General features: G+C 49.3%; 1 protein-coding gene across 1 annotated transcript in view; it reads right to left on the bottom strand.

Annotated features, from left to right (window-relative positions):
• LOC139548435 (LHFPL tetraspan subfamily member 6 protein) overlaps positions 1-19,520 on the bottom strand; it is a 185,526-nt gene that overhangs the window by 15,553 nt on the left and 150,453 nt on the right. The window lies entirely within an intron of this gene.

Below are 19,520 nucleotides of genomic sequence, written 5' to 3'. Positions count from 1 at the left end.
TAGAGACCCAGCTACCCCCTCCTATATTAGCTAGAGACCCAGCTACCCCCTCCTATATTAGCTGGAGACCCAGCTACCCCCTCCTATATTAGCTAGAGACCCAGCTGCCCCCTCCTATATTAGCTAGAGACCCAGCTACCCCCTCCTATATTACCTAGAGACCCAGCTACCCCCTCCTATATTAACTAGAGACCCAGCTACCCCCTCCTATATTAACTAGAGACCCAGCTACCCCCTCCTATATTAACTAGAGACCCAGCTACCCCCTCCTATAATAACTAGAGACCCAGCTACCCCCTCCTATACTAGCTAGAGACCCAGCTACCCCCTCCTATATTAGCTAGAGACCCAGCTACCCCCTCCTATATTAGCTGGAGACCCAGCTGCCCCCTCCTATATTAGCTAGAGACCCAGCTGCCCCATCCTATATTAACTAGAGACCCAGCTACCCCCTCCTATATTACCTAGAGACCCAGCTACCCCCTCCTATATTAACTAGAGACCCAGCTATCCCCTCCTATATTAACTAAAGACCCAGCTACCCCCTCCTATATTAACTAGAGACCCAGCTACCCCCTCCTATAATAACTAGAGACCCAGCTACCCCCTCCTATACTAGCTAGAGACCCAGCTACCCCCTCCTATACTAGCTAGAGACCCAGCTACCCCCTCCTATATTAACTAGAGACCCAGCTACCCCCTCCTATACTAGCTAGAGACCCAGCTACCCCCTCCTATACTAGCTAGAGACCCAGCTACCCCCTCCTATATTAGCTAGAGACCCAGCTACCCCCTCCTATACTAGCTAGAGACCCAGCTACCCCCTCCTATATTAGCTAGAGACCCAGCTACCCCCTCCTATATTAACTAGAGACCCAGCTACCCCCTCCTATATTAACTAGAGACCCAGCTACCCCCTCCTATATTAACTAGAGACCCAGCTACCCCCTCCTATATTAGCTAGAGACCCAGCTACCCCCTCCTATATTAACTAGAGACCCAGCTACCCCCTCCTATACTAGCTAGAGACCCAGCTACCCCCTCCTATACTAGCTAGAGACCCAGCTACCCCCTCCTATACTAGCTAGAGACCCAGCTACCCCCTCCTATATTAACTAGAGACCCAGCTACCCCCTCCTATATTAGCTAGAGACCCAGCTACCCCCTCCTATATTAGCTAGAGACCCAGCTACCCCCTCCTATATTAACTAGAGACCCAGCTACCCCCTCCTATACTAGCTAGAGACCCAGCTACCCCCTCCTATATTAGCTACTGACCCAGCTACCCTCTCCTATATTAGCCAGAGGCCACGTCTTGAAATGCTGCTTCCTGGATACCAGAGCCTGTCTCGCAGAATCACCCTGCAGGTTGCCTGGTGAATTGGGGTCTGCCATTACATTAGTTTATAATCCCCTTCAATTTGACTCTCTTCAAGCTATCAGTTTAGAAGTGCAGGATGGGGGAGTAGGGAGAGGAGAGGGAAGAGCGAGGGAACAAAGGAAGGCAGCCTGATTACCACTGCTGGCCAGGGCTGCCTCATTACATCTAGCACAGATAACCAGCAGGAATTAATCCACATGCTAAGTAACACAGCTGACCAAGACAGACACAGACACACACACACACACACACACACACACACACACACACACACACACACACACACACACACACACAGTTGACATCTGAGAGAGAGATACACACATCTGCATATTTTAATACCTCATACTGAATACAGATTGGCCTGACGACGTCATACTGAATACAGATTGGCCTGACGACCTCATACTGAATACAGATTGGCCTGACGACCTCATACTGAATACAGATTGGCCTGACGACCTCGTACTGAATACAGATTGGCCTGACGACCTCATACTGAATACAAATTGGCCTGACGACCTCGTACTGAATACAGATTGGCCTGACGACCTCATACTGAATACAGATTGGCCTGACGACCTCGTACTGAATACAGATTGGTCTGACGACCTCATACTGAATACAGATTGGCCTGACGACCTCGTACTGAATACAGATTGGCCTGACGACCTCACACTGAATACAGATTGGCCTGACGACCTCATACTGAATACAGATTGGCCTGACGACCTCATACTGAATACAGATTGGCCTGACGACCTCGTACTGAATACAGATACTGAATACAGATTGGCCTGACGACCTCATACTGAATACAGATTGGCCTGACGACCTCATACTGAATACAGATTGGCCTGACGACCTCCTACTGAATACAGATTGGCCTGACGACCTCATACTGAATACAGATACTGAATACAGATTGGCTTGACGACCTCATACTGAATACAGATTGGCTGACGACCTCATACTGAATACAGATACTAAATACAGATTGGCCTGACGACCTCATACTGAATACAGATTGGCCTGACGACCTCGTACCGAATACAGATTGGCCTGACGACCTCATACTGAATACAGATTGGTCTGACGACCTCATACTGAATACAGATTGGCCTGACGACCTCATACTGAATACAGATTGGCCTGACGACCTCATACTGAATACAGATTGGCCTGACGACCTCGTACTGAATACAGATTGGCCTGACGACCTCGTACTGAATACAGATTGGCCTGACGACCTCGTACTGAATACAGATTGGCCTGACGACCTCGTACTGAATACAGATTGGCCTGACGACCTCATACTGAATACAGATTGGCTGACGACCTCGTACTGAATACAGATTGGCCTGACGACCTCGTACTGAATACAGATTGGCCTGACGACCTCATACTGAATACAGATTGGCCTGACGACCTCATACTGAATACAGATTGGCCTGACGACCTCATACTGAATACAGATTGGCCTGACGACCTCATACTGAATACAGATTGGCCTGACGACCTCGTACTGAATACAGATTGGCCTGACGACCTCATACTGAATACAGATTGGCCTGACGACCTCATACTGAATACAGATTGGCCTGACGACCTCATACTGAATTCTTCCGCTGCTCTATGTTGGGCTTCAGTCTGAGACTGCCGTCGTTGAAGTCGTTTGGGGTCAAAAGGAGGGATGTTGTACAAAACATCAGTCATCAGAACACCCATTGTGATGCACGGATGTTCCAAACGCCATTTTAGACCAGCCTGACTTAAAGACCGTCACGATCCTATGTACTTAATCTTGACACTAGAATAACTGTTTCTAAACCCATATCGATGCCATATAGGCTGTTTTCAAAAGGATTTGTTGCATTTTAAAGGCAGTCGCCATTTAAGAACTTCAGACAAATAAACAGGTGACGAACCAACACTATCTACATTACAAAAAACCAACACTATCTACATTACAAAAAACCAACACTATCTATATTACAATAAACCAACACTATATATATTACAGTAAACCAACACTATATATATTACAGTTAACCAACACTATCTACATTACAGTTAACCAACACTATCTATATTACAATAAACCAACACTATATATATTACAGTAAACCAACACTATATATATTACAGTAAACCAACACTATCTATATTACAGTTAACCAACACTATCTATATTACAATAAACCAACACTATATATATTACAGTAAACCAACACTATCTATATTACAATAAACCATCACTATCTATATTACAGTAAACCAACACTATCTATATTACAGTAAACCAACACTATCTATATTACAATAAACCAACACTATCTACATTACAATAAACCAACACTATCTACATTACAATAAACCAACACTATCTATATTACAGTAAACCAACACTATCAGACAGAACCTGTGGTCCATCCTATAAGACTGATAGAACCTGTGGTCCATCCTATAAGACTGATAGAACCTGTGGTCCATCCTATAAGACTGATAGAACCTGTGGTCCATCCTATAAGACTGATAGAACCTGTGGTCCATCCTATGAGACTGATAGAACCTGTGGTCCATCCTATAAGACTGATAGAACCTGTGGTCCATCCTATGAGACTGATAGAACCTGTGGTCCATCCTATGAGACTGACAGAACCTGTGGTCCATCCTATGAGACTGACAGAACCTGTGGTCCTGTGACTAATCACCAGGTGATGGGATTGTACCCCTCTCCACCTCGGCCACACGGTGACTAATCACCAGGTGATGGGATTGTACCCCTCTCCACCACGGTCACACGGTGACTAATCACCAGGTGATGGGATTGTACCCCTCTCCACCACAGTCACACGGTGACTAATCACCAGGTGATGGGATTGTACCCCTCTCCACCACAGTCACACGGTGACAAATCACCAGGTGATGGGATTGTACCCCTCTCCACCTCGGCCACACGGTGACTAATCACCAGGTGATGGGATTGTACCCCTCTCCACCACGGTCACACGGTGACTAATCACCAGGTGATGGGATTGTACCCCTCTCCACCACAGTCACACGGTGACTAATCACCAGGTGATGGGATTGTACCCCTCTCCACCACAGTCACACGGTGACAAATCACCAGGTGATGGGATTGTACCCCTCTCCACCACAGTCACACGGTGACTAATCACCAGGTGATGGGATTGTACCCCTCTCCACCACGGCCACACGGTGACTAATCACCAGGTGATGGGATTGTACCCCTCTCCACCACGGTCACACGGTGACTAATCACCAGGTGATGGGATTGTACCCCTCTCCACCACAGTCACATGGTGACTAATCACCAGGTGATGGGATTGTACCCCTCTCCACCACAGTCACATGGTGACTAATCACCAGGTGATGGGATTGTACCCCTCTCCACCACAGTCACATGGTGACTAATCACCAGGTGATGGGATTGTACCCCTCTCCACCACGGCCACACGGTGACTAATCACCAGGTGATGGGATTGTACCCCTCTCCACCACAGTCACACGGTGACTAATCACCAGGTGATGGGATTGTACCCCTCTCCACCACAGTCACACGGTGACTAATCACCAGGTGATGGGATTGTACCCCTCTCCACCACAGTCACACGGTGACTAGTCTGTCTGACAACACTGAGGAGGAAAATGAGTGAGCAAGTTGATACATCAAGTGTCACTAACGAAAAATCTAATCTATCAAGAAATATGTAAAGTACTGTTTTTGGACAACAACAAAAAAAGAAGATATGTTTGCTGGGGATGTACATCTGCCCAAATGAAAAGATAACTAAGCTATAGTGATTCATTAAAGTCCAAATTAAATCAATATTGTCCAAACAAGAAACAATTGACACCGGAATAGATATATCGAGGTCTCCTCTTTGTATCTGTGCCATTATGGCGTCTGTGACAGCACGGGCAGCGCCAGTGACGTCTATCTCCATTTATAAAGTAGCGTGCGTCCAGGCTCCACCGACTGAGCTACAGAGGACCACCATGTGGGTAGTGGACATGTGGACAGAGTACTGAGATGTATTACCAGCAGGGGGCTCCAACCCTCCAAGAGCCCAAAACACTGACATCTATTTGGCCAAAACATTACATTACAGTATAGAACGTTATAGACTGTACTGTGCTCTACTGCACTGCACTGTACTGTGCTCTACTGCACTGTGCTCTACTCTACTGCACTGTGCTCTACTGTATTCTACTGTACTGTGCTCTACTGTACTGTGCTCTACTGCACTGTACTGTGCTCTACTGTACTGTGCTCTACTGCACTGTGCTCTACTGTATTCTACTGTACTGTGCTCTACTGTACTGTGCTCTACTGCACTGTACTGTGCTCTACTGCACTGTGCTCTACTGTACTGTGCTCTACTGCACTGTGCTCTACTGTACTGTGCTCTACTGTACTGTGCTCTACTGTATTCTACTGTACTGTGCTCTACTGTATTCTACTGTACTCTACCTAACTGTATTCTAGTTTACTCTACTTGAGTTTCTTACAATTGAAGAAATGGGTCCATGGTCCTCTTTACCGTGTGGTCTTGGTCTTTAGACCACATACATTCGGTCTTCAACCTGTCATGGTCTCAACTCACTGTGTCTGAGTTTGGATCTTGGGACCAGTGTCCTGGAATAAATCTTGGCTCCTGGATATTACCTTTTGGTTTTACGAAACCATAGGCAACCCAACTTGAAGAAGACAATGCTGTCTGATCATTGGCTGATCACTGCCAACCCATAGGAATCCCCAACCACCAGGTGACTACTTTTATGTGGTGGAAGCCCGCAATGACAATGTCTATAGTAAAACTAGTTATATCCATTCCTCGCCGTCAAAATGTGCAAAAAATGGTCCTCTCAACATCGCTCCACGACTGTCTAACTTCTTCTAGATGACCGTTATCAAGATGGACAGAGTGAAGAGACTACAGATGACTTATCAAGATGGACAGAGTGAAGAGACTACAGATGACTTATCAAGATGGACTGAGTGAAGAGACTACAGATGACTTATCAAGATGGACAGAGTGAAGAGACTACAGATGACTTATCAAGATGGACTGAGTGAAGAGACTACAGATGACTTATCAAGATGGACAGAGTGAAGAGACTACAGATGACTTATCAAGATGGACAGAGTGAAGAGACTACAGATGACTTATCAAGATGGACAGAGTGAAGAGACTACAGATGACTTATCAAGATGGACTGAGTGAAGAGACTACAGATGACTTATCAAGATGGACAGAGTGAAGAGACTACAGATGACTTATCAAGATGGACAGAGTGAAGAGACTACAGATGACTTATCAAGATGGACAGAGTGAAGAGACTACAGATGACTTATCAAGATGGACAGAGTGAAGAGACTACAGATGATTTATCAAGATGGACAGAGTGTAGAGACTACAGATGACTTATCAAGATGGACAGAGTGAAGAGACTACAGATGACTTATCAAGATGGACAGAGTGAAGAGACTAAAGATTTAGGTCTATTACAATTTCTATACAGTTTGGATTTGGTTTTGGTTTCAGATTGTTCCCCTGCCCCCCCCAAAAATCCCAGTAATATTTTTAGATTAGTTTCACTCAAACCAAATTAGATTGAAAGTTTTTGAAAATGACGTAAAAAAATAAAAAATAAACAGTTTTTACTATTTCTGTTAATTTGGTATGCAGATTAAAAAAAATACAGAATTATAAGGTTCATCAAATGTTCACTAGTGTGTACTCTAGTGTGTACTCTAGTGTGTACTCTAGTCTGTACTCTAGTGTGTACTCTAGTGTGTACTCTAGTCTGTACTCTATACCATCTACTGCATCTCACCTATGCTGTTCTGTACCATCACTCATTCATTTATCTTTATGTACATATTCTTTATCCCTTTACACTTGTGTGTATAAGTTAGTAGTTGTGGAATTGTCAGGTTAGATTACTTGTTGGTTATTACTGCATTGTCGGAACTAGAAACACAAGCATTTCGCTACACTCGCATTAACATCTGCTAACCACGTGTATGTGACTAATAACATTTGATTTGATCTAGTGTGCATCGTTTTCCCTTTATTGCTGTTTCTTTACTCTGTTTCAGTCGTGACACATTTATTGGGTTGGTAAAGAATTCAAGTAAAACATTTAAAATATGAAATACAAACAAAGTGTGTGAGTAGTGAATATGTCAACCTGACAGGCTGGAAGACGTGTGCTGAAAGTTTGGGGGAAAATAGGACACCATTTAGATTATTTTCCTCCCACTCCCAATTTGCACCACTTCTGTAGAATGACCCATATATAGGGAATAGGGTGCCATTTCAGAGATGTAGAATGACCCATATAGGGAATAGGGTGCCATTTCAGAGATGTAGAATGACCCATATAGGGAATAGGGTGCCATTTCAGAGATGTAGAATGACCCATATAGGGAATAGGGTGCCATTTCAGAGATGTAGAATGACCCATATAGGGAATAGGGTGCCATTTCAGAGACATAGAATGACCCATATAGGGAATAGGGTTCCATTTCAGAGATGTAGAATGACCCATATAGGGAATAGGGTGCCATTTCAGACGTGTGGCGAGATCATAACCCAAAAACAAGACGTTAAGGGTTGAAGACAGGCCTGGCTTGTACGCTTTCAATTTAGTTCACAGAGATAGTTAGTTTAGAAGATACTTTTTCCCTCCTCAGAATCCTCAGAGTTGCGTAACCTGATTTAATGTGTCATACCGCTGTTCCAAATAGGACCCTATATAGTGCACTACTACCACAGGGCCATGGTCAAAGGTGGCGCACTATAAAGTGGATAGGGTGCCATTTGGAACGCAAGGCTGAAGTATGCCAACGATGGGAAATGTATTCATGATGAATATTAAACACAATGAGAAATTCTTTTTCAAGTCTTTGAGTAATGCAGGGAGATATAACCGCATGTAATCAGCCAGGATGTCCTAACAGGGAGATATAACAGAATGTAATCATCGTGGATGTCCTAACAGGGAGATATAACAGAATGTAATCATCGCGGATGTCCTAACGGGGAGATATAACAGAATGTAATCATCGCGGATGTCCTAACAGGGAGATATAACAGAATGTAATCATCGCGGATGTCCTAACAGGGAGATATAACAGAATGTAATCAGCCCGGATGTCCTAACAGGGAGATATAACAGAATGTAATTATCCTGGATGTCCTAACAGGGAGATATAACAGAATGTAATTATCCTGGATGTCCTAACAGGGAGATATAACAGAATGTAATTATCCTGGATGTCCTAACAGGGAGATATAACAGAATGTAATTATCCTGGATGTCCTAACAGGGAGATATAACAGAATGTAATTATCCTGGATGTCCTAACAGGGAGATATAACAGAATGTAATTATCCTGGATGTCCTAACAGGGAGATATAACAGAATGTAATTATCCTGGATGTCCTAACAGGGAGATATAACAGAATGTAATTATCCTGGATGTCCTAACAGGGAGATATAACAGAATGTAATTATCCTGGATGTCCTAACAGCACTGATGGAGGGTGAGAACAGAAGTATCTGTTGCTCAGTGCAACTGTACCAATGCTGTAGCCTACTAATGTACATCATGACAGAGAGACCAGGGCTCCGGTCAAAAGTAGTGCACTATATATATCGGTGAATAGGATGCCATTTGGGATGCAACCCATAACAGATCCAAGACTGTTGGATCTATGAGTTAATGTCTCTCCTTCTTTCATGGACTGTTAAATCGAATCTATCAAAACTGTAATGAGTTTATAGGCTTCTTAGTTGTTGTGGTGGGGGGGGGGGGGGGGGTATGCCTTTTCCTCCATTTGCCACGGTGAGGCCTTTGTTAGCATGTTCATGTAAGTACAGCTGGCTGTGACTGGGAGACCCATGAGGTGGTGCACAATTGGCCCAGCGTCGTCCGGGTTAGGGGGGGGGGGGGGTTTGGCCGGCCAGGATGTCCTTGTCCCATCGCGCTCTAGTGACTCCTTGTGGCAGGCAGGGCGCCTACAGGCTGACTTCGGTCACCAGCTGGACGGTGTTTCCTCCGACACATTGGTGCGGCTGGGTTAAGTGGGCATTGTTGTCAAGAAGCAGTGCGGCTTGGCAGGGTCGTGTTTCGGAGGACGCACAGCTCTCGACCTTCGCCTCTCCTGAGTCCGTAGGGGAGTTGCAGCGATGAGACAAGACTGTAACTACCAATTGGATACCATGAAATTGGGGAGAAAAAGGGGTAAAAGTACAACAACAAAAAAGACAATAAAGTGCATTTGAAAGACCTCAATTCAATTAGCCTTAGCCATGCTATGCTACAGTATTACACAACACCAATAGTCCTGTTTGTGTAAATGAAAAACAGAAGGCTAGAGCCTAAGCCATCATTTCCATATCACATGTGGTCCTTCCTGCGTTTCTCTCTCGGTTGCTTTGATTTCTTTCATTTATTTTTCACAGGGTGGTTATTTCCATCCAATCCTATCCGCCACACTCCCTATGTGGCTTATTGAGAAACAGACAAACAGAGAGGGGTAGAAATATGGGGACGGGGAGGTGGAGGATTACCAAGGATGGAAACAGTCTCTCTGCACAACATGCATGTTTCTGTGCCAAGGAGCCAGAGGGAAGGATGGAGGAGTAGAGGAGGGAGGAGTAGAGGGGTGGAGGGAGGAGTGGAGGGAGGAGTGGAGGGGTGGAGGAGTGGAGGGGTGGAGGAGGGAGGAGTAGAGGAGGGAGGAGTGGAGGGGTGGAGGAGTGGAGGGGTGGAGGAGGGAGGAGTAGAGGAGGGAGGAGTGGAGGGGTGGAGGAGTGGAGGGGTGGAGGAGGGAGGAGTGGAGGGAGGAGTGGAGGGGTGGAGGAGGGAGGAGGGAGGGGTGGAGGGGTGGAGGAGGGAAGGATGGAGGGAGGAGTGGAGGGAGGAGTGGAGGGGTGGAGGAGGGAGGAGTGGAGGAGTGGAGGAGGGAGGAGTAGAGGAGGGAGGAGTAGAGGAGGGAGGAGTGGAGGAGGGAGGAGTGGAGGGGTGGAGGAGGGAGGAGTGGAGGGGTGGAGGAGGGAGGAGTAGAGGAGGGAGGAGTGGAGGGGTGGAGTGGAGGGGTGGAGGAGGGAGGAGGGAGGAGTAGAGGAGGGAGGAGTGGAGTGGAGGGGTGGAGGAGGGAGGAGGGAGGAGTGGAGGGGTGGAGGAGGGAGGAGGGAGGAGTAGAGGAGGGAGGAGTGGAGGGGTGGAGTGGAGGGGTGGAGGGGTGGAGGAGGGAGGAGGGAGGAGTAGAGGAGGGAGGAGTGGAGGGGTGGAGTGGAGGGGTGGAGGAGGGAGGAGGGAGGAGGGAGAAGTAGAGGAGGGAGGAGTGGAGGGGTGGAGTGGAGGGGTGGAGGAGGGAGGAGGGAGGAGGGAGGAGTAGAGGAGGGAGGAGTGGAGGGGTGGAGTGGAGGAGGAGTGGAGGGGTGGAGGAGGGAGGAGTGGAGGAGTGGAGCGATGGAGGGGTGGAGGGGTGGAGGAGGGAGGAGTGGAGGAGGGAGGAGTGGAGGGGTGGAGGAGGGAGGAGGGAGGGGTGGAGGAGGGAGGAGTAGAGGAGGGAGGAGTAGAGGAGGGAGGAGTGGAGGGGTGGAGGGGTGGAGGAGGGAGGAGTGGAGGGGTGGAGGGGTGGAGGAGGAAGGAGTGGAGGGGTGGAGGGGTGGAGGAGGGAGGAGTGGAGGGGTGGAGGAGTGGAGGGGTGGAGGAGGGAGGAGTGGAGGGGTGGAGGGGTGGAGGAGGGAGGAGTGGAGGGGTGGAGGGGTAGAGGAGGGAGGAGTGGAGGGGTGGAGGGGTGGAGGAGGGAGGAGTGGAGGGGTGGAGGAGGGAGGAGTGGAGGGTTGGAGGGGTAGAGGAGGGAGGAGTGGAGGGGTGGAGGAGGGAGGAGTGGAGGGGTGGAGGAGGGAGGAGTGGAGGGGTGGAGGGGTGGAGGAGTGGAGGAGGGAGGAGTAGAGGAGGGAGGAGTGGAGGGATGGAGGAGTAGAGGAGGGAGGGGTGGAGGAGGGAGGGGTGGAGGAGGGAGGGGTGGAGGAGGGAGGAGTGGAGGGGTGGAGGAGTGGAGGGGTGGAGGAGTGGAGGGGTGGAGGAGGGAGGAGTGGAGGGAGGAGTGGAGGGGTGGAGGAGGGAGGAGGGAGGGGTGGAGGAGGGAGGAGTAGAGGAGGGAGGAGTAGAGGAGGGAGGGGTGGAGGAGGGAGGAGTGGAGGGGTGGAGGAGTGGAGGGGTGGAGGAGGGAGGAGTGGAGGGAGGAGTGGAGGGGTGGAGGAGGGAGGAGGGAGGGGTGGAGGAGGGAGGAGTAGAGGAGGGAGGAGGAGAGGAGTGGAGGGGTGGAGGAGGGAGGAGTGGAGGAGGGAGGAGTGGAGGGGTGGAGGAGGGAGGAGTGGAGGGAGGAGTGGAGGGAGGAGTGGAGGGAGGAGTGGAGGGGTGGAGGAGGGAGGAGTAGAGGAGGGAGGAGTGGAGGGAGGAGTGGAGGGGTGGAGGAGGGAGGAGGGAGGAGTAGAGGAGGGAGGAGTGGAGGGGTGGAGGAGTGGAGGGGTGGAGGAGGGAGGAGTGGAGGGAGGAGTGGAGGGGTGGAGGAGGGAGGAGGAGTGGAGGGGTGGAGGAGGGAGGAGGGAGGAGTAGAGGAGTGGAGGGGTGGAGTGGAGGGGTGGAGGAGTGGAGGGGTGGAGGAGGGAGGAGTGGAGGAGTGGAGCGATGGAGGGGTGGAGGAGGGAGGAGTGGAGGAGGGAGGAGTGGAGGGGTGGAGGAGGGAGGAGGGAGGGGTGGAGGAGGGAGGAGTAGAGGAGGGAGGAGTAGAGGAGGGAGGAGTGGAGGGGTGGAGGGGTGGAGGAGGGAGGAGTGGAGGGGTGGAGGGGTAGAGGAGGGAGGAGTGGAGGGGTGGAGGGGTGGAGTGGAGGGGTAGAGGAGGAAGGAGTGGAGGGGTGGAGGGGTGGAGGAGGGAGGAGTGGAGGGGTGGAGGAGGGAGGAGTGGAGGGGTGGAGGGGTGAAGGAGGGAGGAGTTGAGGAGGGAGGAGTGGAGGAGTGGAGGAGGGAGGAGTGGAGGAGTGGAGGGGTGGAGGGGTGGAGGAGTGGAGGGGTGGAGGGGTAGAGGAGGGAAGGGGTGGAGGGGTAGAGGAGGGAGGAGTGGAGGGGTGGAGGGGTGGAGGAGGGAGGAGTGGAGGGGTGGAGGGGTGGAGGAGGGAGGAGTGGAGGGTTGGAGGGGTAGAGGAGGGAGGAGTGGAGGGGTGGAGGAGGGAGGAGTGGAGGGGTGGAGGGGTGGAGGAGGGAGGAGTGGAGGGGTGGAGGAGTGGAGGGGTGGAGGAGGGAGGAGTGGAGGGGTGGAGGGGTGGAGGAGGGAGGAGTGGAGGAGGGAGGAGTAGAGGAGGGAGGAGTGGAGGGATGGAGGAGTAGAGGAGGGAGGGGTGGAGGAGGGAGGAGTGGAGGAGTGGAGGGGTGGAGGAGGGAGGAGTGGAGGGAGGAGTGGAGGGGTGGAGGAGGGAGGAGGGAGGGGTGGAGGAGGGAGGAGTGGAGGGGTGGAGGAGTGGAGGGGTGGAGGAGGGAGGAGTGGAGGGAGGAGTGGAGGGGTGGAGGAGGGAGGAGGGAGGGGTGGAGGAGGGAGGAGTAGAGGAGGGAGGAGTAGAGGAGGGAGGGGTGGAGGAGGGAGGAGTGGAGGGGTGGAGGAGTGGAGGGGTGGAGGAGGGAGGAGTGGAGGGAGGAGTGGATGGGTGGAGGAGGGAGGAGGGAGGGGTGGAGGAGGGAGGAGTAGAGGAGGGAGGAGTAGAGGAGTGGAGGGGTGGAGGAGGGAGGAGTGGAGGGGGAGGAGTGGAGGGGTGGAGGAGGGAGGAGTGGAGGGAGGAGTGGAGGGGTGGAGGAGGGAGGAGTAGAGGAGGGAGGAGTAGAGGAGGGAGGAGTGGAGGGAGGAGTGGAGGGGTGGAGGAGGGAGGAGGGAGGAGTAGAGGAGTGGAGGGGTGGAGGAGTGGAGGGGTGGAGGAGGGAGGAGTGGAGGGAGGAGTGGAGGGGTGGAGGAGGGAGGAGGAGTGGAGGGGTGGAGGAGGGAGGAGGGAGGAGGGAGGAGTAGAGGAGTGGAGGGGTGGAGTGGAGGGGTGGAGTGGAGGGGTGGAGGAGTGGAGGGGGGGAGGAGTGGAGGGGTGGAGGAGTGGAGCGATGGAGGGGTGGAGGGGTGGAGGAGGGAGGAGTGGAGGAGGGAGGAGTGGAGGGGTGGAGGAGGGAGGAGGGAGGGGTGGAGGAGGGAGGAGTAGAGGAGGGAGGAGTAGAGGAGGGAGGAGTGGAGGGGTGGAGGGGTGGAGGGGTGGAGGAGGGAGGAGTGGAGGGGTGGAGGAGGGAGGAGTGGAGGGGTGGAGGGGTAGAGGAGGGAGGAGTGGAGGGGTGGAGGGGTGGAGGAGGGAGGAGTGGAGGGGTGGAGGGGTGGAGGAGGGAGGAGTGGAGGGGTGGAGGAGTGGAGGGGGGAGGAGTGGAGGGGTGGAGGAGGGAGGAGTGGAGGGGTGGAGGAGGGAGGAGGGAGGAGTGGAGCGATGGAGGGGTGGAGGAGGGAGGAGGGAGGGGTGGAGGAGGGAAGGATGGAGGAGTGGAGGATGGAGGAGGGAGGGGTGGAGGAGGGAAGAGTGGAGGAGTGGAGGAGGGAGGAGGGAGGGGTGGAGGAGGGAGGAGTGGAGGAGGGGAACAGTGGAGGAATGGAGGAGTGGACAGATGGAGAAGGGAGGAGTGGATGATGGAGGGAAGGAGGAGTGGATGATGGAGGGAAGGAGGAGTGGATGATGGAGGGAAGGAGGAGTGGATGATGGAGGGAAGGAGGAGTGGAGGGGTGGAGGAATAGAGGAGTGGAGGGATGGACTGCTGGGCTCGTGAGAAGCAGCATCTTGTGCCTTGGGCAGGGATTTTCCACAATAAACAGCTACTGATACAGCATACTCTTCCTTCAAATGGGTATTTCTCTGAGGATGTTGATCTTTGCATAATCCAAAATGAATGTGGTCAACATTCAGGCTCTCTTCCAAATACCACCTTATTCGTTACATAGCGAAGACACAGATCACAGGCAGAATCTGAACTAACAGACACTAATGACACATCTTCCACACTTCAAGTGTGCAGCTACACATTTTAAAGTGAGAAACAGCTTTAGTTTCAACCATTAGTGTTGTCATGTTCAATACTCCATCTACATAAGTAGACTTGTCAGTACTGTATAGACCTTTAGTTTTTAACGAACCGGCACAATCACGAGAAAACACAATCAACCACAGTTCAGTTCTACAAGCATATTGTCTGCTTCCCAAATGGACCACTGTTCCCTATTTAGTGCACTGCGTTTGACCACTGTTCCCTATTTAGTGCACTGCGTTTGACCACTGTTCCCTATTTAGTGCACTACGTTTGACCACTGTTCCCTATTTAGTGCACTGCGTTTGACCACTGTTCCCTATTTAGTGCACTACGTTTGACCACTGTTCCCTATTTAGTGCACTGCGTTTGACCACTGTTCCCTATTTAGTGCACTGTGTTTGACCACTGTTCCCTATTTAGTGCACTGCGTTTGACCACTGTTCCCTATTTAGTGCACTGCGTTTGACCACTGTTCCCTATTTAGTGCACTGCGTTTGACCACTGTTCCCTATTTAGTGCACTACGTTTGACCACTGTTCCCTATTTAGTGCACTGTGTTTGACCACTGTTCCCTATTTAGTGCACTACGTTTGACCACTGTTCCCTATTTAGTGCACTACGTTTGACCACTGTTCCCTATTTAGTGCACTGTGTTTGACCACTGTTCCCTATTTAGTGCACTACGTTTGACCACTGTTCCCTATTTAGTGCACTACGTTTGACCACTGTTCCCTATTTAGTGCACTGTGTTTGATCCCTGTTCCCTATTTAGTGCACTACGTTTGACCACTGTTCCCTATTTAGTGCACTACGTTTGACCACTGTTCCCTATTTAGTGCACTACGTTTGACCACTGTTCCCTATTTAGTGCACTGTGTTTGACCACTGTTCCCTATTTAGTGCACTACGTTTGACCACTGTTCCCTATTTAGTGCACTGCGTTTGACCACTGTTCCCTATTTAGTGCACTACGTTTGACCACTGTTCCCTATTTAGTGCACTGTGTTTGACCACTGTTCCCTATTTAGTGCACTACGTTTGACCACTGTTCCCTATTTAGTGCACTACGTTTGACCACTGTTCCCTATTTAGTGCACTGTGTTTGACCCCTGTTCCCTATTTAGTGCACTACGTTTGACCACTGTTCCCTATTTAGTGCACTACGTTTGACCACTGTTCCCTATTTAGTGCACTGTGTTTGACCACTGTTCCCTATTTAGTGCACTACGTTTGACCACTGTTCCCTATTTAGTGCACTGCGTTTGACCACTGTTCCCTATTTAGTGCACTACGTTTGACCACTGTTCCCTATTTAGTGCACTGTGTTTGACCACTGTTCCCTATTTAGTGCACTACGTTTGACCACTGTTCCCTATTTAGTGCACTACGTTTGACCACTGTTCCCTATTTAGTGCACTACGTTTGACCACTGTTCCCTATTTAGTGCACTACGTTTGACCACTGTTCCCTATTTAGTGCACTACGTTTGACCACTGTTCCCTATTTAGTGCACTGCGTTTGACCCCTGTTCCCTATTTAGTGCACTACGTTTGACCACTGTTCCCTATTTAGTGCACTGTGTTTGACCACTGTTCCCTATTTAGTGCACTACGTTTGACCACTGTTCCCTATTTAGTGCACTGTGTTTGACCAGAGCCCAACACTTCTTTTAATTTTCCACATTGCAAAAAAAAACATGTTTTGCTGCATTTTGCCACAGTGTGCACTAATGAATACGACCCATATTCCAGAAGGTTCCAGAGAACAAGAAGACTCATGTCAAGCTACCCTCCCTGATCCACAGATGTTTTTTTGACAGTCCTAGTTTATTGGTCCTTTACTGGTCAACAAAAACCAATCTGTGTAACACCATTAGACCACTCTGGTGTGTCGCTCTGGAGGCAGTCGCTACGGTAACGCCCAGCTGAGTAGGGATGGATGGGTGGTTGACGGAGACACTTCTCTCATTGAGGCGTGGGTAGTGATGACAACGTTTCCACAGGGAGGACTGTCATTCCCTTTGCTCTAGGTGAGCTACAGTACTCCATGCAAGACAACTAACTCCGGAGAATAAGTAGTCTGCTCACTGCTGTGGCTCTTATGTTGTCTAGCTGCTGTGGAATGTTGGATGTAGGTAAAACCATAGAGATCCAACCCGTCTCTTTAATCCAGTTCCATAAAACCATAGAGATCCAACCCGTCTCTTTAATCCAGTTCCGTAAAACCATAGAGATCCAACCCGTCTCTTTAATCCAGTTCCGTAAAACCATAGAGATCCAACCCGTCTCTTTAATCCAGTTCCGTAAAACCATAGAGATCCAACCCGTCTCTTTAATCCAGTTCCGTAAAACCATAGAGATCCAACCCGTCTCTTTAATCCAGTTTTGTAAAACCATAGAGATCCAACCCGTCTTTTTAATCCAGTTCCGTAAAACCATAGAGATCCAACCCGTCTCTTTAATCAAGTTCTGTAAAACCATAGAGAACCAACCCGTTCTCTTTAATCAAGTTCCGTAAAACCATAGAGATCCAACCCGTCTCTTTAATCCAGTTTTGTAAAACCATAGAGATCCAACCCGTCTCTTTAATCAAGTTCCATAAAACCATAGAGATCCAACCCGTCTCTTTAATACAGTTCCGTAAAACCATAGAGATCCAACCCGTTCTCTTTAATCAAGTTCCGTAAAACCATAGAGATCCAACCCGTCTCTTTAATACAGTTCCGTAAAACCATAGAGATCCAACCCGTCTCTTTAATCCAGTTCCGTAAAACCATAGAGATCCAACCCGTTCTCTTTAATCCAGTTCCGTAAAACCATAGAGATCCAACCCGTTCTCTTTAATCAAGTTCCGTAAAACCATAGAGATCCAACCCGTCTCTTTAATACAGTTCCGTAAAACCATAGAGATCCAACCCGTCTCTTTAATCCAGTTCCGTAAAACCATAGAGATCCAACCCGTTCTCTTTAATCCAGTTCCGTAAAACCATAGAGATCCAACCCGTCTCTTTAATCCAGTTCCGTAAAACCATAGAGATCCAACCCGTCTCTTTAATCCAGTTCCGTAAAACCATAGAGATCCAACCCGTCTCTTTAATCCAGTTCCGTAAAACCATAGAGATCCAACCCGTTCTCTTTAATCCAGTTCCGTAAAACCATAGAGATCCAACCCGTCTCTTTGATCCAGTTCCGTAAAACCATAGAGATCCAACCCGTCTCTTTAATCCAGTTCCGTAAAACCATAGAGATCCAACCCGTCTCTTTAATCCAGTTCTGTAAAACCATAGAGATCCAACCCGTTCTCTTTAATCCAGTTCTGTAAAACCAAAGAGATCCAACCCGTCTCTTTAATCCAGTTCTGTAAAACCATAGAGATCCAACCCGTCTCTTTAATCCAGTTCCAGACTCTTCAGAAGTAATTCTTCAGTGTATTAATGTTCTGGCTCTAAAATTATTCTTTCATTCATTTTCAATCCATTACTGGACACCATTAGCTACAAATTCAATATCCAAGCCCAGTTTTCTCTCTTCTGACTAAGTCCTTTGTCCAATTGAATGCCTCTTTAGAAGTACTTTTGTCATGCTCCTGCTCCGCCTGTGTGTTGATCCGGGTCTCTGGTGTACGAACATGTAATTAAACCCCCACTACTAAGATCTACTACAATCTCCACATGTTTTATTCATGAAGTCTAGAGATCTGGTCAGCCTTAAAAAAGACATCACCATCTTTAAAAAGAATGAACGCTTTCAAAATAAACTGTAAAAAGCGAACATTTGAAAAGGGAGGAATACAGCCATACAGCCATACAACCATACAGCCATACAGCCATACAGCCATACAGCCATACAACCATACAGCCATACAACCATACAGCCATACAGCCATACGACCATACAGCCATACAGCCATACAGCCATACAACCATACAGCCATACAACCATACAGCCATACAGCCATACGACCATACAGCCATACAGCCATACAGCCATACAACCATACAGCCATACAACCATACAGCCATACAGCCGTACAACCGTACAGCCGTACAGCCGTACAGCCGTACAGCCGTACAGCCGTACAACCGTACAGCCGTACAGCCGTACAGCCGTACAGCCGTACAGCCGTACAGCCGTACAACCGTACAGCCGTACAGCCGTACAACCGTACAGCCGTACAACCGTACAGCCATACAGCCATACAACCATACAACCATACAGTCATACAACCATACAGCCATACAGTCATACAGCCATACAGTCATACAGCCATACAGCCATACAGCCATACAACCATACAGCCATACAGCCATACAGCCATACAGCCATACAGCCATACAGCCATACAGCCATACAGCCATACAGTCATACAGCCATACAGCCATACAGCCATACAGCCATACAGCCATACAGCCATACAACCATACAGCCATACAGCCATACAGCCATACAGCCATACAGCCATACAGCCATACAACCATACAACCATACAGCCATACAACCATACAGTCATACAGCCATACAGCCATACAGCCATACAGCCATACAACCATACAGCCATACAGCCATACAACCATACAGCCATACAGCCATACAACCATACAGCCATACAGCCATACAGCCATACAGCCATACAGCCATACAGCCATACAACTATACAATACCACTCAAAGGTATCATTGAAAAGGCCAGAGAGGTCACTGAGAGAGAAAGAGAGAAAGAAAGAGTGGGTGCTAGCTAAATGTGCTGTGAGTTGTGGGGACTAGAGAGAGAGAGAGAGAGAGATGTACAGACTCAGTGAGAATAGCCTTGCTATTGAGAGAGGTCGCCGTAGGCAGACCTGGCTCTCAAGAGAAGACAGGCTATGTGAACACTGCCCACAAAATGAGGTGGAAACTGAGCTGCACTTCCTAACCTCATGCCAAATATATGACCATATTAGTGATACATATTTCCCTCAGATTACACAGATCCACAAAGAATTTGAAAACAA

This window comes from Salvelinus alpinus, chromosome 21 (genome assembly GCF_045679555.1).
Source record: "Salvelinus alpinus chromosome 21, SLU_Salpinus.1, whole genome shotgun sequence".
NCBI lineage: Eukaryota > Metazoa > Chordata > Actinopteri > Salmoniformes > Salmonidae > Salvelinus > Salvelinus alpinus.
Note: the sequence above shows the minus strand (reverse complement) of the source record. Positions and strands in the feature narration are given on the sequence as shown.